This window comes from Vicugna pacos, chromosome 15 (assembly GCF_048564905.1).
Source record: "Vicugna pacos chromosome 15, VicPac4, whole genome shotgun sequence".
Taxonomy (NCBI): domain Eukaryota; kingdom Metazoa; phylum Chordata; class Mammalia; order Artiodactyla; family Camelidae; genus Vicugna; species Vicugna pacos.
Window position 1 is genome coordinate 54,907,911 of NC_133001.1, and position 25,008 is coordinate 54,932,918.

Consider the following 25,008-nt stretch of genomic DNA (forward strand, 5'->3'; position numbering starts at 1 on the left):
TAAACCATCTTATGGCCGAGACCTAGGGAAGGCTAAGTGGCCCAGTGGGATCCGAGTGCACAGATCCAAGGTCAGAGGCCTTTCTCTCACCCACCACCTGGTTCCTCACTTGGGAACAGAACCAAACACTCAGCTCAAGAAGAGGGACAGACCCACAGCAGAGCCAGCTCGCTTCCCAGCCCTGCGGCCAGGCTGGTTCAGTGCAGCTAGCAGGGCAGGGGGGTCCCAGGGGAGCCATGCAGAGCGCCTCCGGGGGACAAGGGGATGGGCACTTGGCTCCGCTTCGGGCCAGGGAGGCTTGGGAAAGGATGGAATGTACCAGATGATGTGAAGGGGAAGGTGGTGCAGGCGGAGGGCACAGGCTGAGCAAAGGCCTGGGGGCTGGACGTACCTGCGGATGGCGCAGGCACCTGCTTTCACCAGGCCTCCCTCGCGGCCAGGGCTGGCAGTGGCTGGAGATGAGGCCGGGAGGGTAGTGGATTCAAACAGACGAAGGGCGTGTAGGTCAAGCTGGTGATGGTGCACTCTGCCCCTGGTCTGACCCGAGAGCAGCCGGGTGCCGGGCCCCCCGTTTGGGTTCAGGCCTGGTTAGGGCCTTGCCATGCTGGAGGGCAGGAGGGTGAGGGGGCTGTGGGTGGGGAAGGGGCTCCTGTGGTCAGCCTTTTGAGGAGGGGGCCTTAATGTCCCCTTCAAAGTCTGCCCCTCATACTTCTGATGCATCTCACAACCAAAGCGCCCCGGGTCAAATGATTTACGCACAAGCCCGGCCAGTTCAGGGCAAGAACCGAGATTCCCACAGGACCTGGGTGGGTTCTTTTCATCTCCAGGCCCGTTTCCTGACCCGTCTCATGCGGGTGCTGGGCAGGCTGTTCCCCAAATTCCTTGTCTTCCCCCTTCTTCCCGCTAAGCTAGGTCAAGTCCCAACATGGGCAGGACCCCACAGAGTGGTAAAGGCCCCCAGCTCCCCCATTTTCACTTGCTCCCAGGCCCATGTGGCCTCCCAGAGTGACTTACCCAAGGCCGAGGGGAGGCAGTGAAGGGAAGGGATCAGAACCTCCGAGGCTGGTTCTCCGTCCTTGCCCGGGCTGCTAGACCATGCCCTGGAAGAGAGGACAAACCAGTCACGTGGGGAGGGGACACCCGGGCCTGGAGGTCACTGACTTTCTCTCTGGTTGCTTCCATGTACCACTGAGGGGACGACCGCTTCTGTAAGCTCCATGCTAAGTACAGAAAACAGTCTGTCCCGCTGTTTAGGGTGGGGGACATGAGCACGTGCACCTCCAACACCGGGAGGAAGGAAGCCCTCCGCAGTCCTGACCAGAGAGGCCACCCAGGGAGATGCTGGCCACCCCTTGGATGCTGTCACTGGCTATCACAAGCCAGGGTCAATCCACGTGTGGCGGGTGGCCCCAGCAGCATCACTGAGTCACCACGTTCATCACTACGCCACCAGAGGCCTCACATAACAGGGTCACTGGAAGGGCCCAGTGGGTTGGACCTACCATGACCTGCACAGAGCAGGCCCACAGGAGCTCCCACAGCCAAGCCCTGGCCCCCGCATGCAACGAAAGGTCAGAAGATGTCATTGACCCCCAGCCAACGACTCAGAGCCCCACGGTCACTGGGAGAACAGGCATGACCTCCAACCATCTCCAGAAGCTTCAGGCACAAACATTCCAAACACCCCCGTGCCAGCTAACTGCCAGCCAGCCTCCTCCCTCACCCCTTCCCTTTCTGAACTGGCAGCACCTTGTACATGGTATGTAATTATAACGTCCTTACAGCTCCATCCCTGCACAGCTGGTGCCCTGCTAAAAGCTTTCTATGCATTCATTTCCGTCATCCAATTTAATCCTCCCAATAGCCCTATGAAGTAGGCATAATTATCATTATTTTTAACCATTTTTTAAATTGAAGTATAGTTAATTTACAATGTTGTGTTAGTTTCAGGTGTACAGCAAAGTGACTCAGTTTTAGATACACGTATACATGTCTTTGTCAGATACTTTTCCATTATAGGTTATTACAAGATGTTGAATATAGTTCCCTGTGCTTTACAGTAGTAGGTCCTTGTTTGTCTATTTTATATATAGTAGTGTGTATATGTTAATCCCAAACTGCAAATTTATGTCTACCTGAGATAAGCATAATTATTAACCCTATTTTACAGACAGGGAAACTGAGGCTCAGAGAAACTAACTACTTGCTCAAGGTCATGTATCTTCTAAGTGGCAGAGCCAGGATGGAACCAGACTGTCCTGGGCTCTCACGCCCCCGGGTTACACTGCCTTCCTGCACCGGCCAGCTTCCTCCCGACCTCCAGTCTCCCCTAAACGCTATCTTTTTTTTTACCTGAAAGCCTCTTTTTCTTCCTAATCGACACACATTTCCCAGTTATTTTCTTATAATACAAGGTTCTCTCCCTCTGCAGCCATGGTGACAGTTTATATGCACTCACTGAGTGGTCCTGAGGACAGGAACCAGAGAGTTCACCCATCCCGGAAAACCCAGTCCCCCACGGTGTGGGGGCCAGTGGGGCTCCCCTCGCTCCCGCAGAATGAGGTGACTGGGAGCTCTACGAGGTGCAGCTGGTGCCTCGCCCAGAGCCTGTATGCAGCAGGCGCTCAATAAGTAATCCATGTTTGACAAATGAGTGCCCCAAAATGCATCACACGGACATTCCTAGAAGCAGAGGCACTCTGCTCAGAGCTGAAATTCTCCCCTGCTTCATCAGTGTGGAGCTTCGTGCGCCAATCACGCTGTTTAAACTCACTGCCAGGATTCAAGGCGTGCGGTAGAAAAGCCACGCGTCTTCCCCTCAGAAATTCTCACTGGAGGTCCCTTACCTATTTTACATATTTTATTAATAAGTTTTAACAGATGTTATTTTTTAGAGCAGTTTTATATTCACAGCAAAACTGAGCAGAAAGCACAGAGTTCCCACATATCGCCTGGCCCCTCCCCGGACACGGCCTTCCCCAAGTTCAGCATCCCCACCAGTGACTTGGCTACAGTGTGGGTTTGTTACAGTCGGTGAACCTACATTGACACATGTCATCACCCCAAACCCGTAGTTCACAGTAGAGTTCATTCTCGGGGTTGTGCTTTCTGTGGGTTTGGGAAATGAGTATGCCCTGCATCCATCATGCTAGTGCCCTACAGAGCAGTTTCTCTGCCCCAAAATCCCTCTCCACTTGCCTCGGCCCAGTTTTTTAAAGGCGCTCTCATGTCAATGATCTCAGCTAAATTACCCCATGACTCTGTGAGCCCTGCTTTGACGTTCAGGGAAACCAAGGCCCAGACAGGGTCGAGGGCTCTTCACAAGGTCATCCTTGTGAAAGCCAGTAACAGAGTTGGGCAGCAGAATGGGCTAGAAGCACTGTGTCTGGTCGTCATTGCATCATCCCACCCTCCTGAGGGCCCTGATGGGGAGAGTCCATTCTAACCCCCAGTTTACAGAGGAGCAAACAGACCCAGGGACACTTGCCAGGGTCACATGTGGCTAAGTGGGGCGTCCCCTTACACCCGCCTCTGCTCTTTCCAGACACCCTTGCTAATTACAAGGGCTTATAGGAGGTGTGGGAATGTAGTGAGCAAGCACCCCCCTGGCTTGAGGGGGAGCACTTTTGCTTTTCCGGAGCTGGAGCAGGTGTGCGTCTAGCCTGCCCTCCAGGACACACCCTCCAGCTGCACTGCACGCTTAATGCCAGGGGGCTACAGGTCAGTCTGCTGTCCGGCCACAAAGGCCCCACCACTTCCAGCCTCCTGGGGGCAGCCCTGCCTGAGCGACATGCTCAGGGATCAGCTCAGGGATGGGCAACAGCATTCCTAGTCCTCACGGACACCTTCCTGTCTCACCAAGACACACCCCAACCCCCCGGGGGAAAGCTCTGCTGAGTGGCCCGGTGACTGGGGCACGTCCTGTGATCCCCGCCCGTCTCAGTTTCCCCATCTGACACAAGGCAGATGGGCTGGATCCCCTGGGAGGCTGGGCCTTTCCTAGCAGGAGGGGCCATCACTCCAGAGGCCTGGAAAGCTCTAGCTCCCAGGCTGCTTGGAACACTCCATTAACTCGAATTGCAAATTTCCTCCTGGCTCTATCGCTAAGCCACAGGGGCTCCCCGGCCACCAGCTTTCCTGTGACAGATAAAGATTACAGTCATTGCTCGAGACGGAATCAAGGAGCAGAAGTCATTATGCAGAAATAATTACGTTGAGTTATGTCTGGTCGCTCCTGATTTCTGTCTCACAATCGTCTTACAAATGGTCCTACCTCTTCCTCTCCCGGAGAGCAAACTGCAGAGGCCTGGGAGATTCAAACAGACCTCTGGGCACAATTCTACTGCTCCAAACTCCTCCTGCCAGCCGGGGCGTCAGTCCCCAGGCAAGGTTCTCTGCGACACCCTTTCTTTCGCTGAGCACTTGGGACAGAGAAGAGGTTGAAGACAAAAGCCCCAGGGAAGGGGCACACTCACTGACTCACCCACATGCCCCCCTGCATTGGACCCTCCTCCAAAGCCCGCTTCACACATCACTTTCTCCGTGGGGCGCTTCCTGATCTCCCAGCCCTTGGCTCCCGTTAGGCCGAAGGCACCTCCCTCTCTTAGGTTTGGGGTTTCTAGGGAGTGACTCAGGCAGTGACCAGGTTTGACTCATTCTTGTACTCCTAGCTCCTAGCACAGAGCAAGCCTCAAGAGAGCAGAGAAGACTACATGGCTGGACTGCTTGGCTCAAATCCTAGCTATGCTGTCTCCTAGCTATGTGACACTGACCCGTTAGTTAACTTCTCTCTGCCTCAGTTTTCCAGGATGTAAAAACTGAGATGATAGTAATCCTACCGAGTTCATCAAGTTCTAGTAAAGATGAAACGAGCTAATATGCACACACACAAAATACTCAGCACATAGGAAGGAAGGGCTCGGCACACGAGGAAGAATGCAATAAATGTCAACAATGACTAAAAGAGTGGAAAGAGGCCTTGAAAATATTCTTGTAAAGAATCTAAGCCAATTAGAAAGACACAAACTACCGAAACTGACTTGAGAAGAAATAGACAATCTGAAATACCTATAAGAAGGCAACAGATGGAATTAGTAACACAAATCACTCCCAAGGAAAAGCCCAGGCCCAGATGGCTTCACTGCTGAGTTCTACAAACATTTAAAGAATTAATACCAATTCTTTACAAACTCTTCCAAAAAAACAGAAGAGGAGGGAACACTTCCCAACTGGTTCTATGAGGCTAGTAACTACCCTGATACCAAAAGCAGACAAAGTCTTCACAAGAGAAGAAAACTACAATGTCCCTAATGGACATAGATGAAAAGGAACAGAAACAAAAACAAAACTCAACAAAATGCTAGCAGATCAAATCCAGCAACATAAAGAATAAAAAGAATTATACATCGTACCAAGTGGGATTTATCTCAGGAATGCAAGGTTGGTTTACCATCTGAAAATCAATTAATGTACATTCAGTAAAATAAAAAGCAAAAATCGCATGCTCATCTCACTAGATGCAGAAAAAGCATTTGACAAAATCCAACATCCTTTCATGATAAAAACACTCAACCAACTAGGATCAGGTGCTTTGTAATTCTCTACACCAGAAGACAGAAGTGTGGAGAGCAGGCAGGCTCACAGGAGCAGGGGGGCAAAACACGGAGCTTCCAGGGGACCCAGTATGCCTCAGCACTTGTCACTGCAGCTGACCACGAGAACTCGGCAGCCTCAAATCCAGGCTGAGCTGAAAAACTGCCTTGAAGACCCCCACCCGCAGCCACTGTCCCTAGCATGCACTCCACACATACTAAGTGCCCGCAATGTCTATTAGATGCAAGGACAATGATCCCGCTTTTGAGGAGCCCACAGCGCAATGGGGTACCCTCAGGAGTGTGCCAGATATCAGGGATGGGCAGTCAAACACAAGGTCCAGGGATGGCTCTGCATTCAAGGGGCTGACCCAGTCTGCGAGGAGGAGGGGGTGGTGTAGGCAGTAGGACGTGGTCCCTCAGGATATATACTCTGTCCAGGCTAAAAGCACTCAGTTCCTGAAACCACCCAGGCTGCGACCCCAGGGCACTCGCTACAAATCACCACCTAAGAAGCAATGGTTTCAGGGCCATTCCTGGAGCCAGATTCTCCTCCAGTGGCCCAGGCCTGCAGGGCTCAGTGCCCACCGTCCTTGCTGGCCAGTCTCTGGGAAAAGCAGCTATGTCTTCCTGTCAGGGCTCGACACCTCCTGGTGCCCAGGCACAGGCCTCCCGCCCTGACTCTGATCTGCCTGCTCACACTGGGGGCGGGTGTGTGCTCAAGAGATGACAAATTATTTTAATATATCCTGAAATCCAACTTAATTAGGAAGCAAAGTCCCAGAGGGAGAAAAATATAGTGGGGCTGAAGTCAAAGATGGATGGATTTGGATTATGACCATTTCAGAGGTGATTGTGGTTTTAGGATGACTAATTCCTGATTCTATCACAGTCCCCAGGTAGTAAGGGCAGTTGCTCGCAGAATTCTTTCACACAGACGTTTGGCACAACGTAGAGGCACTTTCTTCTGCTGCTCAGTTCAAGTTAGAAGAGGCTGCATGTCCTGAAGACGTCCCCGGGGGTGCGAAACAGCCACAGAAACTTCCATGGAAGCCAAAAAGTACAGGTGAGACCACACAGGCTGCCAGTTTCACAAAAGGGGGTGGGGCTGGAAAGGTCACCAACGCGACAGTGAGCTGAACCCTGAGCCCTGCGTGGCCGTGACCAGCACCCAGCACCAGCCCTCCAGTCACCTGGGGCCCTGGGACAGCATTCCCTACTTCCAGGGAGTGTTCACGATGTCTTATTATAGCTCCCAGGTCCACTCTCATCAGCAGGGGATCTGAGCTCTCGTTACAAAACAAAAGGAACCCACAATCTCCAGCCATTTTGAAAAACTGGTATATTTACTAAAGATGACCACACACACTCCGTGAACCAAAAATTCAACTCCTTGACACATTCCTGGCAGAAAGACATCCACCAATGATACAGTAGCGTGCAAGAAGGCGCACACCTGCACGATTTGTAAAAGCCTCTGCTGGAAACTGTCCCCGTGTCAACTTGCAATCGATGGATAACACACTGTAGTCCGTCGGCAGAGTGGAGGATCACAGAGCAATCAGAACGAACCTCGAGGTCACACGACACGGATGAAGCTCCCAGCATGATGCTGAGCAGAGCGGCCAGATGCTTTTGCGTACATGCTGTGTGAGTCCTATTTATAAAACCGATGCGTGGTGATGCACATCAAGACAGAGGCTACCTTGGTAGGGGGGGAGGACCAGAAACGGTCATCAGGGGTCTGCTGGGTGCTGGTGACAAAGGTTTGCTCATTTTGTGAAAACTGACCAAGCTGTCCACTTAACGCACGCAAGTGAAATTTCAGTAAAAAAGTTAAAGGAAGCGAGGTACCCACTGTCGTTCCTGCATCCATCCTGGCCCACCTGGCCGATCTGGGGCTTCCCAGGAGCCCCACCCCAACTGAGGACTGGTGCTAACTAGTCCCATAGGCCATGGACGACGTCTCCTAAGACAGGTCCCCGTGTGAAATGGTGGGAAGAGAAAGTTCTGAAGTTGAGCAGGCTGGGCTCAAGCCCTGACTTTCCTCTGGAGCCCTAATTTCCTCACGACAGTCTAGAGAGGCTAGAGATGTGAGTTTTCACAAAGTGAAGACCCATGGGTACCCAGCACCCAGCCTGCACTCCCTGGAACACCAGCCACTGATTTACTGGGCTGAAATTTACTGATGAGCTACTATGTGCCAGGCATTGGACATACTGAGCATTGACAGGCACCCTGCTCTCAAGGGGCTTCCTTTCCAGTAACAAGGCACCAATGGGGAAAGCAAGCCCAGACTGCTAGGAAACCAACAAAGAGAAGTGGTTTGACAAAGATCACCAGGGGGACAAGGGGTTGGGGTGGTACTATAGCCTGGATGCTCAGGGAAGTCCTGAGTCAGGGACACAAATGAGGAGGAAGGGACAGACTTATGAAGAAGGCTCTGGGCAGAGGGAACAGCAAGTGCAAAGGCCCTGAGGTAGGAGCATGCTTGGAAGCAGCAAGAAGATAGGTATGGCTGAAGCATCACAAACAAGGCCAGAGGTAGGGGATTAAGAGATGAGGTCAGCAGTGAGGAGGGGCTCAGAGGACAGGCAAGGAGTTCACATTTTTGTTTTGAGCACAATTGCTGTAGAAGAACTTTGAAAAGCAGTGCTACAAAAACACCAGGCACTGGAGAAAGGCACTATAAGATCCCCTGGACCTGGGGGGCAGCAAAAAGTGGGACCTCCTTGCAACCTTCCAGACCTCTCCCCCTCAGGCGGGAGGTCACTTCTAAAGGTGCTGCATTTCCTCGAGACATAAAATCTAAGCTTGTTCATTCTTGATTCTCCGTGGGCAGGAAAGAAAATAAAATGGCTCATTGCCCATTAATAAATTCTTGGAACCTCCAGAGCTCAGGTCACTGCTTCCCCCTCATCGGCTCATGATGCCAAAGAGCCCGGGACCAGGGGCCATAAAAACCCTGCCCTGGCGTTCTTCACCGGCGGCGTCTGAGGCGCCTCCTGTTCCGGAGAGAGGAAGAAAAAGCAAACCTTTGCCAACAGAGAACAATGAGGCAGCCACAGGGGAAACACCGGTGGGCTCTGGGGAGGCGGGGAGCAAGAGATCCAAACCCGATCCAGCAATTTCTATTTGGGGGCACATTCTGCCCAGACACGCCCACTATCAGCTGTCTCGGCCAGAGAACAAGCTCACACTTTTGCAGCTGAGGGGACCCCAAAAACCCCAGTCCCCTGGGGGGTCCCTCGCGAGTGCCAAGAAGCAGTCCGACCTCCCCCCACCCCTGTGAGGCCACCTCACCTGCCGTGTACATGGACCTCCACCCACGATTTCACTTGGGAGGGAAAAGGTTTGGCTGCAAAGAATAATGACAAAGAGAAAGAAAAGAAAGAACACCCACCTTGTCCAATCTTCCTTCATTTTGCAGTTGAGCAAACAGCGCCCAGAGAAGGGACTTACCCAGGATCGGAGAGCCAGGTACCAGCCTGGATGGATGGAGGCGCTTTCAGTGCTGGGCAGAGATGTGAAGGAAGATTCAGGCACCCAAACAAGTGCCCCTCCCAGTGCTCAGGCCGCAAGCCACCCATCCCCTGCTGGTCGCCTGCCCCAAGAGCTGAGCCACAGGCCTCTCTTAAACTTTCTGAAAGTTTTATGAATAGCGATGTTGGAGGAGAGAAGGGAAGGGTTTGGAACAAGCTGTCAAAATTGCCCTTTTCAGCAATTTCCGTTATTCTGTTTGACACTATAGTGGTGGCAACATGTCATTAAGCATTTGTCAAAAGCCACTGAATGTACAGCATCAAGAGTAAACCCTAATGTAAACTATGGACTTTGGTTGATAACAATGTGTCCATGTTGGTTCATCGATTGTGCCAAACAAGCTACACTGAAGAGGGATGTTGAGAGTGGAGGAGTATTATGTGTGTGGGTGGGGAGGGCTATGTGTGAACTCTGTATTTTCTGCTCAATTCTGCTGTGAACCTGAAACTGCTCTAAAAAAATAAAGCTATTAATAATAATTTTTAAAATTGCCCTTTCATTGATAGCCCACAGGCAGGAGAGGACAAGAGTCACGTACCCCTTGAATGGCAGCAAGTTTCCACCTATGACCCAGCCAACTTCACGAGAGCCTCGGTGGGCACACAGGGTTCATTCTTACCCCCACTTCACGGATGAGGACGCTGAGGCCCAGAGAAGTTCAGGTCTTGCCTGGAGCCACAGAGTCAGAAAGAGGAAGAAACCATGGGCTTCTGCCTCCAACTCAGGTCACTCAGGGGAGGTGTCACCACTCCCTAAGGAGCTGCCTCATATCCAACCAGCGATTCCCACTCTGAGCAGCTGTTCCTCCAAGGAAGGAGGCTCCCTACCTGCCCAGGATGCACCCCTCTGGTCCCAGACTGGAGGCAGGAGCTGGCTCTGGCTGGTCCAGCTGCCTGTGAGCTGTGTTCCTCCGTCCACTTACCCAATGGCTCACAAACTCGCCGATCGTCCAGGCACAGACAGCACACAGACCCAGAGCCCTGCCCTCTCAGTTGCATGGTAGTGGTTGCATGTGGTTCATACCACATACTGTTAAGTCCTGCAGGGGGAGGGGAGGGGGCATATAATTCTAAATAGGAGCTAAGGGAGGGGTCACCAGGTGACGGTGGGTCATGCTGTGTAGATCGGTGCCCCTTGGCTCTCTGTTCTCTGGCCATAGAAGGGAAGTGGGGCTCCCTCACCTAGGACGTCTCAAGTAAGTAACCACAAGGAGAGGGAGCGTAGGGGCACCCTTACTGCACCTGACTCCCAATGTCCCCTCCCTTTACAACCAGTGGGGCCACGGCCAGGCAGCAAAGGACAGGAGAGCTGCTCCCAGACAACGTCATCCCTGGGCTCACCCTGGACACCCTGGGAGCAGGTACTAGAGCACCAGGAACACAGGGTAGGAAGCACCCTCCACATGGAGGTGGCCCAAAGCATGTCAGATCTGGGCTCTGACACGTCACCACGTGGCCCTGGGCAAGTCACCAGTCCTTCAGGGCTGCTCCCCACCGTGAGCTCCTGGGGGGACTGCGGGGGCCGCAGGAGGTGATGAATTCACATGGAAGCTCTTTAAGCTCCTAGCCTTTAAGGCTCCACCTCAGGACCGCCGGGCACATTCACACTCCATCCCACTCTCAGGACCATCACCCCACCTACAGATGGGCAATGGAGGCTCAGAGAGGTTAAGCCATCTTCCCAAGGTCACACAGCCAGGTAATGCCATGCCAGCTGGGCCTCCTGGGCCCGCCCAGTGAGGGCTGCCAGAGACTAAACCGTGCCCTCCAGGAGCGATAAAGGAGCAAGGAAAGTGGCACTAATTAAGCATTTAAGTGTAATTAGGCAAGACCCGTGGCAGGGCAGAGGGTGGGGCCTGAGGTGGGGTCTGTGCAGAGGCAGGAAGGGTGGGCAGAGGGGCTCCCAGCGTGGCTGCTTGCAGAGCAGCCTCCAAAGGCCAGGCTCCAGATGCCCCCCTTCTGCCCTGACTGAAGCCCCTCGTGGTCCCGCAGCCCCATCACTTAGCATTTGAGGACCCGACAATCAAGCCCAGATCAGGTCCTGTGGGGGCCTCAATCCCAGCAAGTGTGCCAGGACGAAGATGCTGAAAATTCTGAGACTCGCTCCCAAGCAGCCTGCCCCATCCCTGAAGCCCTGAGGGTCTGTGAGCGCTGCCTGTAACCTGTATGCTGGGGCTCCTGGCCCTTCTAGACTGGGCACTCTCAGGGCGGGGTCTTGCCCCCAAGTCTCCCACGCATGGCGCCGGGAGCATGGCGAACTTTCAATCAACGTTTAATGTGTGAGTCAGCAAGCAGGCTGCTCAGAGGAAGAGGAGATTCAAGATGAGGCTGCAGAGGAATGACACAGTCAGACAACGGAGGGCTCTGAACACTGGGGTTCAGGTTGCTTTTAGCAATAGGGAGCCATGGTAGGCTCTCGAGCAGTGGACGAGGAGGAAGGTCAGCACGGCAGCCTGGGCGGGAAGGACCACAGTGCCAAGGCTGGTGTCAGGGGGAGACCACTGGGGAGAGCGTGAGCAACCTGAGCACTGGCACTCGTGAAAATCAGGGCTTCTTGAGGTGTTTGTGATCCTAAGTGGCTTTCTGCTGGTCAAACACAGAAATTGGAAACAAACCCAGCCCCCCCCCCCCGCGACAGAACGCTACTGCACGGTTGCATTAACGTCCTAGTTGCTGGTCTACCCTAGACCCCCAGGCCAGCAGTGCTCCAGGCTATGCTTCCTGAAGCAGGTCACCAGCAGGAAAAGCATAACTTCACCACAAAGAGACAGAAAGGAAAGCGCCTAGAGAGGATCTGGGCTCCCCTGAAACGCAGCCTGCAAACCAGCCTGCAAACGGGGTTCAGGGCCGTGGAGGATTAAGGCCAATTCTCCTCCAAAGCCACTTATTCAGTAGCCAAGAGTGAGCCAGCAGAGCCGCCGCATCTGTGATGAAGGGATAAGTCATCTGAAAACACAAATAAATTATTCATTCCCCGCAAACGAGCAGCCGCCGGGTTCCTGCGGCAGCCGCCGCACCACAAGCGCCCGGGAGGCTCTGCGGATCCCATTAGTGACACCGCCGCTCAGCCGAGCAGGCAGCGATCCCGCCACCGCCCCGGGTGGACCACTGTCGCCGGGAGCTGCCCGCGCTGCTCTCCACTCTGCGTCCATAAGTGAAATCGGCCCAGCACCACGTGGAAAGTCACAGCCCCGCCGGCTGGCCTGGGAGGCACGAGGCTCCTGTGTGGAGCGTCTGCACCGAGGACTAGGTTCCCCGGAGCCGCCTTCCACCCACAGCCTCCCTCCAGCTCCCTCCAGCTCATCCCACCACTGCCCATCAGGACCCCAGCCTGGAGCCGGCCGCTTGCTTGAACGCAGATTCCCAGGCCCTGCCCCAGATCCCCTCTGGGGCTCAGCCTGGGCACCGCATTTCCCGTAAGCACTGGAGCTGAGGCCGCCAGGAGGAAGCGCTGGCGTCCCGGAGTCACCCCGGATCAATCGCGGCTTGGCTGGCCTGGCAGCCCTGCGCAGCCCTAGGTCAGGCTCTGGGCCTCTCAGGGCCCCAGGTGCTCTGCTGGGCTCTTGGAAAGATGACAAGAAAAAACATTTGCAAAGCAACTGCCCGGCACTAGCGCAGGGCAGAGGTGGCTCACCGCTGGGCCTCTGCACGGCCCCGCGTCTCTGTTTTTGTCTTTGATTTCAGTCTCTCAGCTCACTTCACAGTTGGGAGGAAAAGTCTGAGGGGTTTTTTTGACTGCCAAGCCCTGACCCGCCACTGCTATTTCCTCTGCGAAGAATGCGTTCTCGGCCCCCAGACAACTACTCTCCGCTCAGATCCAGCTCACAGGCCCTTGCAGAGGGAAGCCTCAGCTCCCAGCCACTCACTTTTACCACACTTGTCTGGGGCTGCAGCTTAGCGCCTGTACCCACAGGGGAGGAACGTGGAGGGGACGGGGTCTCACCCGCGTGGTACACAGGCTGGCGCCAAACTGCATGGTCAGCATGGGGTGAAGCAGTGATCGCCTGAGAGAGGTCCCTATATCTCGTTTAGTTGACAGCTTTCTCTTTGCAGACTTGTCCCGTGTGATGTGAGTTGGCAGGTTCTGTCCCTCAGTCTCGGTCCTTGCACGAGGGGTCTTCTGCAAGGACACTTCTCACTTTGCTCCTGAAGGGGAGGAGTGGCTCATCTGATCTGGCTGAAGAAATGACCTTCCAACCTGGTCCCCCGTGTCCCCTACGCTGCCCCAGCAGTGGAGGTCGGCAGCTGCTCAGCTGTCTGCCTGATTGGGAAACATTTTTAAGGGTGGGGGCAAGCAGCAGGAAGCTGATGCTGGTCCTAGAACAAGCTTGTCACCCAGAACCACCAGCAAAAAGGGGTGTGGGGGGGGCGGTGTCTCTGTATTCGTACACATACATATAATTTAGTAATTCTCAACCAGGGGCAATTTTGCGCCCGGGGGACATTTGGTGATGTCTGGAGGCATTTCTGGTTATTTAACGCAGGGGGGGGTGTCATCTACTGGCACCTAACAGGTGGAGGCCAAGGATGATGGTAAACACCCTACAGTGCACAGGATGCACACCCCCCAACAAAGAATTATGCCCCCCAAGATGTCCACAATGCCGAGGGTGAGACCCTGAGGTAGACACAGTCCCTGGTGGTCATCGCTTGAGTTCACCTCTCCACTGGTTTCAGAATCTAGTGCCGGGGTGGGCTGATGGAACCACACCCTTATCTCCAAATACCGGGTCAAAGGTCATGGAGGACGCCCACTGCTCTAGAGTCTCGAACAAGGAAGCCCCCGCTCCCCAGGATCCTTTTAAACAGGGAGGGGCTCCAGGAAGTGTTCAGGAAGAGCGCCGAGGGCCTGCTGGGTGGCCCGCAGGAGCAGGAGGATGGGCAGCCTGTGTAACTGGCTTGCTCTGGAGACCACACCCACGTTTTACACTCACCCCACTCAGGGGCAGGGAGCAGTGTTTCAGGAAGTCCAGCCCTCGGGGTAGCATGAGCCCCCATGAGGACCTGGGGGCTGCCTCTGTCCTGCACCGCACTGACCCGGGTAACCTAGGCCAACCAAGATGCCCAGTGGTTCCCACGTCTGACCCTTCTCGTAGGAGTGATGAGCTGATCTTTGACAGGGAATGGGAGTCCCATCTATGCGTTCTTTCACTCATTCAAAACACATTTAACTGAACAGTTACTAGGCCCCCAGCACTGTCTTGGTGTTACAGATGCAACAGGGAGCATGAACAATTCTTGCTTTCAAGGAGCTCACTTAAGCACCCCAGGAGATGACAGAGCAGAATGACATGTGCCATGACATGTGTGCAGGATTTGAGCAGGGGCCACAGTGAGGCCGGCAGCCCTAGCTTAGGATCTGGGAAGACTTCTTGGAGGAGGAAGCATCTTAACAGTGACCCAAAGGGTGAATAAGAGCTAGCCATGCAGAGATAGAGGAAATGTCTAGGGAGCGGCCTTGCCAAGGACTTCCCGAGACACTCCCTCACCCGGGCAGCGACAGCTGACGCACCACAGGTCGGTGGGTGGCTGTGGTCAGCACCCCAGCTCCCTGGTGAAAGGGGGACCGAGTGGATCACGGCAGGGAGACCTTCACTGGCGGCTGGGAGACTTGTGTCCAGCAGGGCTGTCCTGAGTGGAAAAAGTCCAGGGGGCAGTCGTATTAAAGACGCAACCAGCAAACACACACCTACCCCTGCCCGGCCCACAGCAGCTCCCCTTTATACTCTCTGGCTCTCCAAAATCAGCAGGCTGACCTCCACCCACCTGCCCACACACCTTCTCACCAGCCCCACAGCACAGGAACCTGGTGTCTCTGGACCAAGTCAACCTCCTGCACTTACTGACTGAGAGCTAGATTTTTTTAAAATACAAAGTTACTGTGGCAAAAGGAAAGGCAGGCCACGACTCACAACCAGCTCTTCCTACGCCTCTGCAGTGCTGGTGGGCATCTTGCAGTTAAAACTGTGCTGTGCTGTGCTGTGCTGCAGTGATTGGTGGACCTGGGGCAAGAAGCCCACCTTCCCTTACGAGAGGGGCTCCTGGAAGCTTGGTCCAAAGGACCCACAGCCAGGCCTACTCCGGATTCCAGCTCGGGGGCTGCAGGGCAGCCTGCATAGACCAACCAGGGAAAGCCAGGATCCGAGCGTGCGCACAAGCCTCCCACATCTTTTCATTTTTTTCCTCAAACAGCACACTCATGAATGAGTGAATCTGTACTTAACCACAGTGCCTTTAACTCGGCTGAAATTCATCTTACGTTCAGCTCATCCTTTCAACCTACCAGAGCGTCTGGAATTTAACAGTTCTCCAGTTTTGTACCCTCGGCCCATCTGATACACACATGCCACGTCACATAAAGTGGTGGCTGAAAATGCAGATGTGGCCAGGGAAAAGGCCCCACAACCATCCTCCCATCACCCAGGCGGGGACAGCTGACACCACACACAGGTCAGTGGGCGGCTGCAGACTTTGAGTGTTCATGTATGTTTACCTGTTTACTTTCCACACTGGGCCGACAGTTCTTCAGAACATAACTCCCGAATAGCCACTTCTGTATCTCAGGTCCTGTGTTTCAGTGGGTACCCTGAGCCCTGGGTGCTGCCCTCAAGATGCTCGTCTGCTGGGGATACTTTCCAAGTTCAACGCACAGGTCATGGGAGGGATGATGTGAGCAGAGAGGAAGGGAAGCTTCCAGGAAAGAGGGCCCGCAGGCGGGCTTGGAGGCAGGCCGGGAGGAGTAGAGGGAGGGGTGCCCTGGTAGGAGGGGGTCCTGTGTGGCCAGCACTTGGGTACCAGCCCAGTAGCTGCAGTGGGTGAAGCCACGTAACTATTCTGGATCCCACAGGCTGGGAAACAAACTGGCAGTGACATTATCAAATGCTACCCCCACACCTTGCCAGGTGAAGCATCTCTGCATCTTGAGCAATGGGTAAACAGAATAAACCCCGAGTGTCCAGCAAGTCTGGACACACAAGGTGCTGGGCTTCAGTTGTGGCTCAGCTCAGCGCCCCCTACTTGGCCATTCGGGGTGGACACAGCTCCTGCTGCCTGGTTCCACCCACACCTCTCCATGGTGCCTTCTAGAAGGACCAAGCGCTGAAAAGCAGGGCATTAGTTAGTTTAATAAATTGCAGTGCACGCTAAGGAATGAAATAGTAACACAGCCTGCAGAGTTGGGCCACAAAGGATGATTTTACTAAAATAGAATAACGATTTCAGTAAGTTATTACATTAGGTCACAATGCAGTATATGGAAAAAATGTAGTCTCGGGATGGGGTTAAAACTCAGTGGTAGAGCACATGCTTAGCATGCACAAGGTCCTGGGTTCAATCCCCAGTGCCTCCGTTAAAAAAAATGTAGTCTTATTGCATTTCATGAGACACATGGGGTAGGAGCTCTAAGAAAGACAGTGTGGTCCAGGACTGGCCTGCCTGGCTGGGGCTGGGAGGCTGTATTTTCCCGTTCAGCGTTAGAGGGTGCTCCGGTTGCTCCCCCTGCCGCTCCTCCCATCTGACAGACCCACTCCCCCGTGGGTCTTGCACTGGCTCGCCCTGGACCACCCTCCTCGGCAGGGATACCCACACTTTGCTCACTCATCACCATCTTAATGAGGTCTGCCGTCACCCACTGACCTAAACCTGTGAGACCCTCACTCCTACACACCTGCTTCCCCATCACTCCGCTCAGTGCCTTCTCAGGGTATCCAGCACCCGACATGTGATATGATTTACCCACTTATCACATTTATTATTGGTCTCCTCTTGACATGGGAGGTTTGTCATTTTATTTTTCAGGTGGATCCTCACGGCCTAAAACAGCATCTGGCACACAGCAGGCACTCAATAAATGCCTGCTGAATGATGAGCTATGTGTATGATGTATAACTTTTGTAATAAAGGACAAAAATAACAGAATAGTTAAATGTAATTTTTTCCTTCATCTAGGTCAGGCATATTTCTCCTTAATGCTAGACCTGCGTATTTTCACATGCATTGTCAGCATTAAGAATGGGGTCTTTTTAGAGTGGGAAGGGATAAATTGAGAGTTTGAGATTTGCAGATACTGTTATATATATATAAAATAGATACACAAGTTTCTTCTGTATAGCAGAGGGAACTATATTCAATATCTTGTAGCATCCTATAATAAAAAAAGAGTACGAAAACAAGTACGTGTATGTTCATGTATGACTGAAACATTATGCTGTACACCAGAAACTGACACAAAATTGTAAACTGACTATACTTTAAAAAAAAAAAGAATGGAGTCTTTTTTTGTCAAGTCAAATCTTTAAGGTATAATTTACATATCATAAAAATCACTCGTTTGAGGTTTACAGTTAGTGGGTTTTGACAAATGTATATGGTCGTGTTAACCATCGACATAACATTTTCAGCACAAGAATAGGAAAATTATTATACGTTAATAAGTGGTCATGGCTAATAAGACTATCCTCTCTCCAACTACTCTCCTGATTATTTTACTAGATTGATAGTTTTCCGGTTGATTCCTTCGTGTTTTACCAGATACAAAAGAAGGGCAGAAGGGGAGCCAGCATCTGCTGAGTGCCCCGTATGTATAACACGCTGTCCTGCAGATTTTTCTTGCGTTTCATTTTCTCCTCCAACTCTCAGAGGGAGGTACTGTCCCTGCCGTACACGTGGCAGCTAACTCATCCAAGGTCACCAGGCCGCTAAGAGGGCAATCTGGAGCTTAAATCCAGGTCGATTCTGATTTCAGAATTCACGTGCATCCCGACAAATAATGATACAGTTAATGTAATAACCACCAAGAACGATAGAGTTATAATTTGTGTTCTTACTTCTGCGTCTCGTCTGGCAGCTTAATCTTGAGTTTCCTAAACAATATGAAATAGGAATGGGGGCCCTTCCCATTCCTCCTGCCCACTTTGTCTCCCCCGGACAGCTGTGACACAGGACTCTCATTTGAGAAAGCCCCAGAGATGCACCCCCCCCAGACCCCTGCCCCAGGATGAGTAGCAGGGTGTCCGGGCAGGAGAGGTTGCTTGTCAATACGGTGCTGACTGGTGAATTCTGCAGAGAACGAAGTGTTGCTAAGTGAAAAAAGTAGGCTTTCAAACAGCAGATGAGGAATGATCCCACATACGAAGTCACACCTATAGGAACACGGATCTGAGCGGGGGTGTCCCGGGGCTGGACGTACACCAAAGTGTCACCTCTTGTGCCAGGGTTACGGGTAGGAATTTTCTCTCCCCTCCTCACACTGTTTAGTTCTTAATGATTTTCTAATTTTCTCCTCAAAAGACAACAAGAAGAGACCCCAGACCTCCCTCTGGGCTCAGATCCTCCTGTAAAGACCACCCTTCTGGGATGAGCCCATGGGAATCTTCTACTGCGCAGACATCAGCCTATCTCCGCCCTCCCCGTCTGTCCAAACAGTGCTGTAAAGCATTTATTCTGGGCGGTGAACAGGCCCAAGTCCCATCCCTCGGGCATCCTGCCTCAGAGCAGAGGAGCCAGGCCATCAACCAGTCGCATGCAGACAGACAAGGTCACTGTGGACTGGTCCATGCCAGGGAGGACGGGGTTAGGACACCATCTCCATACCACCGGGGAAGAAGGTCTGCCTGCCTCCTCTCTGTCCCAGCTCAGCTCCCAGGCCCTTCCAAGAGGCAGTCACAGAACCAACTGTAGCCAGATGCATTTTCTCCCTTCCCAGCCAACACTCCCTTACTCCAGACGCTGCTCCTGTCTCACTTGGTCCCTTGTCATGTTTTGTCTTTGAACTAGATACCTCCGTGTCTGTCTCCCTGCACGCTGCTAGGAGCCACGCCTCACCAGCACCCAGCACGGGTCTGGCAGGCACAGGACGCTGTGAAGGCTGGCTCAGTTAAGCTGTGCCTCCCGTCTGGATGGTCAGCACCTTGAAGGCAGGACAGGGCCCTGTCTCTGCATCCTGTGTTCCCTGCGAACACGAAGAGAAACAGCTCCCCACTGCCATCCGTAAACCCTGCAAGGACTGTCAGGTGGGGGGTGACAGGCAACCCTGGAAGGTAGGTGCCAACACCGCACGGAAAATAAGCAAGACCAAAAGGGAACACACAGAGGAGAGAGTGCCACTGGCAGAGATTGTTTTGGCCCTGTATTCTGCCAACTTTCTGATATACTGTTATATAACTCTTCCAATTAAAATAAGTGGTTTATGCAGTCCGCTGTCTCCTGGGCTCTGGCGTTCTGCCCCACTGACCTGGAGGACGTGGCCCAGCGGCTCAGGGGAAGATCTAGGGCACCAGGAAGGAAGGGAGGGAGGTGAACGGCGGGGACGGGGCGGGCTGGCTAGCCCAGCCAGGTCACCCCAAGCTCTGGGACAGCCAGTCAGGGGAGCAGGGACACGAGGACTCATCCAGCTGGATTTTTCTAGAGGCCTCAGGGGAAATCACGGACCTCAAGGCTAAAATGCATTGGAAAGTCAGCCCTGCAGGAGTGGCAGGATGCGGGGGGTCTGTACTAGGAGTCCCCGGGCACCCTGTGGTTAGGAGTGGGAGTGCCCCAAATCCGTGGGCTGGTGCTGCTGCGCCGGGTCAGGGCTCCCAGCTGCCTAGGCGCTTGGACGTGCCTGGCCTGAGAGGCCTTCCTGGTTCCAAAAGCTGAGGGTCAGGTGGGAGAGGAGAGTCTGCTTCCCAAGCTGGTGGGGGATCTGAGTGAGAAGGGGACCTCAGGTCCGAGGGGGTCAGCTCTGGTCCCCGCAGGAAGGAGCTGCCCCAGGGCCACAGAGGCTCCACCCAGAAACAAAGCTGCGGGGTGTGACCCAGCCTGAGCCCGGGGCTCAGGGCGCTGAAGACCCAGGGACCGCCGGCACCCCCGCAATGCAGGGACCTTTCCCCTTGGCTTAGGATTCTGAACCAGTAAAACCCACCCACTCCAGGGCACTTTGTGCCCAATATCATCAGTACTGAGCTCTGCTCCGCCACCCAATCTCCGGTTTCTAGGAACGTCCCTGTCACTTGTCACTTTAGATCCCTTTAAATCTTAATTTTTCTATTAACAAGTCAGATGATAATGATGATCCGTCGAGGCCTCCACCTACCTCATGACTTATTCATGAGAAGCAGCATGGTGTTTTAGACGGAGGACTTGCCGGAAGGCCTGGCTCTGCCCCTCCCCGAACAAGCCCTACGCTCTGGGTCTCAGTTTCTTCCCTGCCTCCCATTCTGGCCCGGGAGCCTTGCCCGCCACCTCCCCGGGCCCCGGCCTTGCTGGCCCACAGGCCCTTCTCCTTCCTGGAACATCCTGCTGGCCTCACCGGCCTGGCACGCGACTGTAGCTCTGAGAACTTGTCACACCTGTTCAAGACTGTCCTCCCTGCGGGGTAAGGCTAGTGAGGGGACAGGGAGGCAGGGACCCTTGCGGCACTGACCTGCTCACTCGGGAGGGCACTGGGGGAAGGAGGGGTGGGGAGAGGGGCCCCAGGGGCTTGCAGAGGCGATGGGGATGCCGGCCTCCTTCTCCAGGTTCAGCCTCGGCTTCCAGGCCAGGCAGTTGTGGGGTCCCCCTGCCCCGTTGGCAGTGCCACTGACACTGGGTCATACCTGTGTGCTCCCCTGCCTGCCCCCCCCACCAACTGGGGGCTCCCCAGACATCAAGCCTTACCCATCAACCCCACATCGAACACAGTGCCTGGAACACAATAGGGGCTTAATAATTGATGGAGAGCATGGAGTGGGTGCTCAACACACGCTCAGGTGGAATAAACTGTGCCTGAGGAAGAGCCTCTCGGAAGATGGTCCCTCCTGACCTCGGCCACACAGCCCTGGCGCCACATGGCCCTGCCGTGAGGCTCCCACCACGGAAAAGCAAACTTTCAGATCTTCAGCCCCAGTTGGAGAATGATCAGAAACACAGATGTAGCAAAAGTGAAATCCGAAGCAACCGGTGAAAGCTGACATCCACTCACCGCACCCCCACTCTGTGGGCCACGCGGACCTCGTGCTTGAGGGTCAGGGGAAGGGCCGCCATCCAGGCGCATTCCTTCATCTCCAAACTCAGCAGGCAGAGGAAACCAAGGATGGGAAACTGTCTTTTCAGGAAGAGAGAACCGAGGGGAGGGCAGCCGGGCCTGGGGACTGCTGTCTCCGCGCCCCTCGCGGCAGCTTCCTGAACAGGAACCGGGCCAAACCCGGGCCGGGACCCCGCTCGGTCAGACAAAATTCAACACGCCCTGTGGCCAGCACTTCCTCTTCCTGCCAGCATCGAACAAACCGTTCCTCAGAGAGGCAGTCCAGTTCTGCACACAAGGACCTAGAGCTTCCACAGCTGGCGACAAAGTCGCAAAACAGGCCAAGACCAAGCCAGGCTGGAATCCTAACCCCAAAGTCCCCTAAACGCACACATGCTCGCGCGCACACACATACACACACCAAGTTCTGGGCACGCAGCTGTGGGCGTGACAGGTGCAAACACACGTGTGCTGCCTCCATCCTCTCCCCCACGCCCTCCCCACCCAGGACTGCTGGGAACTAGGCTGGAAGAAAATAAAGCTGGAGGCGCTGGGGGTCAGGTGGGGGTTCAGCAGAGAAAGAAGAAAAGGGCTCCTAGATTGATTTAGCCACCTCCCCTGGGGCCCTGCCAAGGACAAGCTCGGGCTGCACTGGGCAGGATGCCAAACCCAATACCTGAGTCCCCACCACCCCTGGGGCCTAACCCAGTAGTTTCTTGTAGATAAGTGGACCAGGTACGCGCCTGCGCGGCGAGATAAGGGCTATAGAGAGAAGGAGAAAGTTGGTTTTTCCAGAATGCTCAGAAGCACATTTCAAGGAGTGAAACGGTTTCAAGGACACACTGGGGGTGGCTGAGGGAGGCCAGAGCCTTTCCCTTTTTCAAAATCCTAAGTGGAATTTCTTAAAGCAAAACTAATTCTGGTCCGGTTGGATTCTTGCTTCTTTTGAGAGCACACACAGCTTGCCCTGGTGGATCCAAACACAACATACGTCATTCGATGAAGAGGGAATCCAGTAGGTGACAGTTTCCAACAGAGTTGGCTGGCTTACCTGCCACCTCCTCCAGGGATCCCGTCCCAGCACTCCCACCTAACCGGCTGCCTCGGGAGTCCTATCAGAGCCACCATGAGAACACCTCCCTCTGCCCGGTGAGCCCCTGGGGGCAGAAGCCGGTCCTGCAGCTCAGGAACTGGCTCCCTGGCCAAAGGAACTGAACTGGAAAGCAACCAGGAGGTCCACGGGCACTACTTGTAAAAATGACCACAAACCAAGCATGTTTTATCAACCAGCTCCCTGCCCTGTGTTGGCTCCATGCTCATTTCTGAGGCGGTTCCAGGCCCAGTCCTGGGTGGGGGCCTCACGTCAAGGACATAAAAAGTACCAGCCACAGGCCCACATCTCATGCAGCCTGACCCTCCGCCTAAGATCACCCTAACAAGAGGGTCCCGTCGCCGTCCCCCCGTCGACGGCACAGAGAGGAGGGCCCATCAGAGCTGCGGGGCAGGAGCAGCAGGAGCCGGCATCGGGCCTGGATGGGTGACTCTCTCCTCTGAAGTGCACTAGGAAAACTCACTTCTTCCTGAACAGAACAGGGGCAGGAGGCACCCTGGGGCCTCCATCTGCTTCCGGTCTCATCGCTGGGAGGGAAACCATGGCTCCCACCTCCCTGCAGCAGCAGATGCCTCTGGATTATTTACACTCTGGAGTGGGCTGGCCAGGGCCCAGCTCAGCTCCACGCAGAACCCAGACAGGTGCACAGGGCAAGCGTCTACACTCACCCGGTCCCCAGACTCCCGGCCAGAAGGCAGGAGGTCAGACAGATGCCCCTGCAGGGCTGAGAAGGGCACCCTCAGGCCTCTACAGGTCCTCCTGACACTGTGAGGCTGGAAAAATCCAGACAGACTGTCCCAAGGGGTGGGGGACGGAGCATCTAGCCATGAGGGCTGCTGGGGTCCGTGGGACATGTGAGCCCCAAGGAAACAAGCCCTACGAGGCAAGGTGGGGCACAGAAATCAGGCCACAGGCATTACATGACTTTTCAGGGCACAGAGGGACGGCCCCCTCTCCCTGGCCCCGCGGAGCTGGGGGAACGTCCCTCTGCTGCAGCCGCCACCCCAAAGCAGCGTCTCTAGGTGGCTGGTGTAGGACAGGTGGGGCAACCACATGCCAGGCAGACACAGCAGGGAAAAGGCCGCAGGCTGCCACCAGCTTGGGAGACACGCTTCAGGGAAAACCTAGCCATTCGTCTGCTGTCTCTCCCTGCTCAGGACAGATGCTGGCTAAGAAAACGAAGCCAGTTGTGGCAATGACTTCCAACAGATATAATCAAATTGTCTGTTCCTGGATTCTGCAAGTACTGAAATGTCGTAATTCAATTCCTGAAATGTCATTTGGAGCGGCTGGTGCAGGCGGTGGGGAAGCTCAGTAAACACCCATCGTTCAAGCCCAAAGCACACACCTGTGACCCTGAGCCCGGGCACCCAGCGCCGGGCAGGGGGCCAGCCGAGGCTGCCATGGGGGCCAGGCGGAGGCACGTGGTGACCAAGAGTAAACGTTGACGAGTCTGTGGGAGGTGTGCTGCTGGAGAAATGTGCACGCAACACTCTGAGCCTGGTCCCCCTCAGAGAAGGGGAAAAGGCCTGACAGGAGAAGCAGGGACACTTAGGTAAGGAGGAAGTCAGGGGAGGGGAAGGAAGGTTCCATGAAACACAGGAGAATTTCCTTCCAACATTAGCAGGTGCTCTTGGGGGCTCCTCCCCAGGCCCCTCCTTCCCAGACACCTGCAGCTGCACCGGAGGGCGAAGGATGTCGCCACCACTCAGGAGCGTCGCCACGGGCTCCTGGGAAAGCCTGGGTGAAGGGCAAGCTCTGCCACCACGTCCTCAAGCAGGAAGCCCACGCTGAGTGACCTCCGGGACCCCACGTTCTGGGAGCCCGTGCGCCCAGCAAAGGGAGGAGGGCACAATCTCCCAGTGTCACTGCAGGCTCTTCCCTGGACTGTGGCCTCAAGTGTGGCCTCTTCCCCATTCCCAAAGGCCCACCCTCCGCTGGGAGGCCGATCATGGCCAGGTGCCTTCCCAGTGGGAACATCCCATCACCCAGCGCCTGCACCCACTCTGCGCCCCAGTCACACCCTGCCCTGCCCACCACTCAGCAGGTCCACTGAAGGCCACCATTCCCTGGGCACCGAACACTTTCTACACGCTAAGGCGACCGTGACCTAAAATGGCAGGTGTAGCATCTCCGCCTCACAGCCTAAGACCCACGGCTCAGGGATAAGGAACAACTCACCCAAGGGTGTGCAGCCACAGCGCCAGCTCGAGATCTGAACCACGTCCTGGCTTCGGGCCAGGGGGTCTCACACTTTGGCCAACCTGGGCACCCTTTATGGAGCTGGTTTAAAATGCAATTCCTGGCCCTGCCCTGGAGATTCTGATCAGTGGATCTGGGAGGACCCACGAGTCTCACCTCAGCCTGCCAGTTCACTGGTGGTTCTGAGGGAAGGTGGGTCACGCCTTCCAGAAACACAGCAACACACCGGCACCTCTCATAGAACTGAAATCCCACACAGGGAGGTCATGGCAGTGAGCACGCGCTGACACATCCAAGTCTGGGGGCAGCGGAATCGGAGGTGATGGAGGGTGAGCCTCCAGCCAGCCACACTGGAGGGCATGCTGCTCACTTCCCAGTGCTGGCTCTCAGAGCCAGAAATAGTCTCCCTCCCTGTCGTGGGGTCACAGTGACCTTAGAAGAATGGCTACTCTGCTGCTCTGCTCTTTACTGTATTTGTTTGGGGGAAAAAAAACCCTCTCATCTTCAAGTCCACTTAGAAAAAAGAGAGAGACAGCTTGGGCTAGAGTGAGAAATGGTGCTGCAAGGCTGTGTGGCTCTGAG

At 54.5% G+C, this 25,008-nt stretch overlaps 1 protein-coding gene across 3 annotated transcripts in view; it reads right to left on the bottom strand.

Annotated features, from left to right (window-relative positions):
- HPCAL1 (hippocalcin like 1) overlaps nucleotides 1–25,008 on the bottom strand; it is a 96,584-nt gene that overhangs the window by 21,102 nt on the left and 50,474 nt on the right. For 2 of the 3 annotated variants that reach the window (XM_072938212.1, XM_006197106.4), the window contains one exon: nucleotides 1,015–1,100. The gene's annotated coding sequence lies outside the window, so the exon portion shown is untranslated. Of the gene's footprint in view, nucleotides 1–391; nucleotides 543–1,014; nucleotides 1,101–25,008 lie in introns of those variants that run through there. The other variant, XM_072938213.1, reaches the window with a different exon arrangement.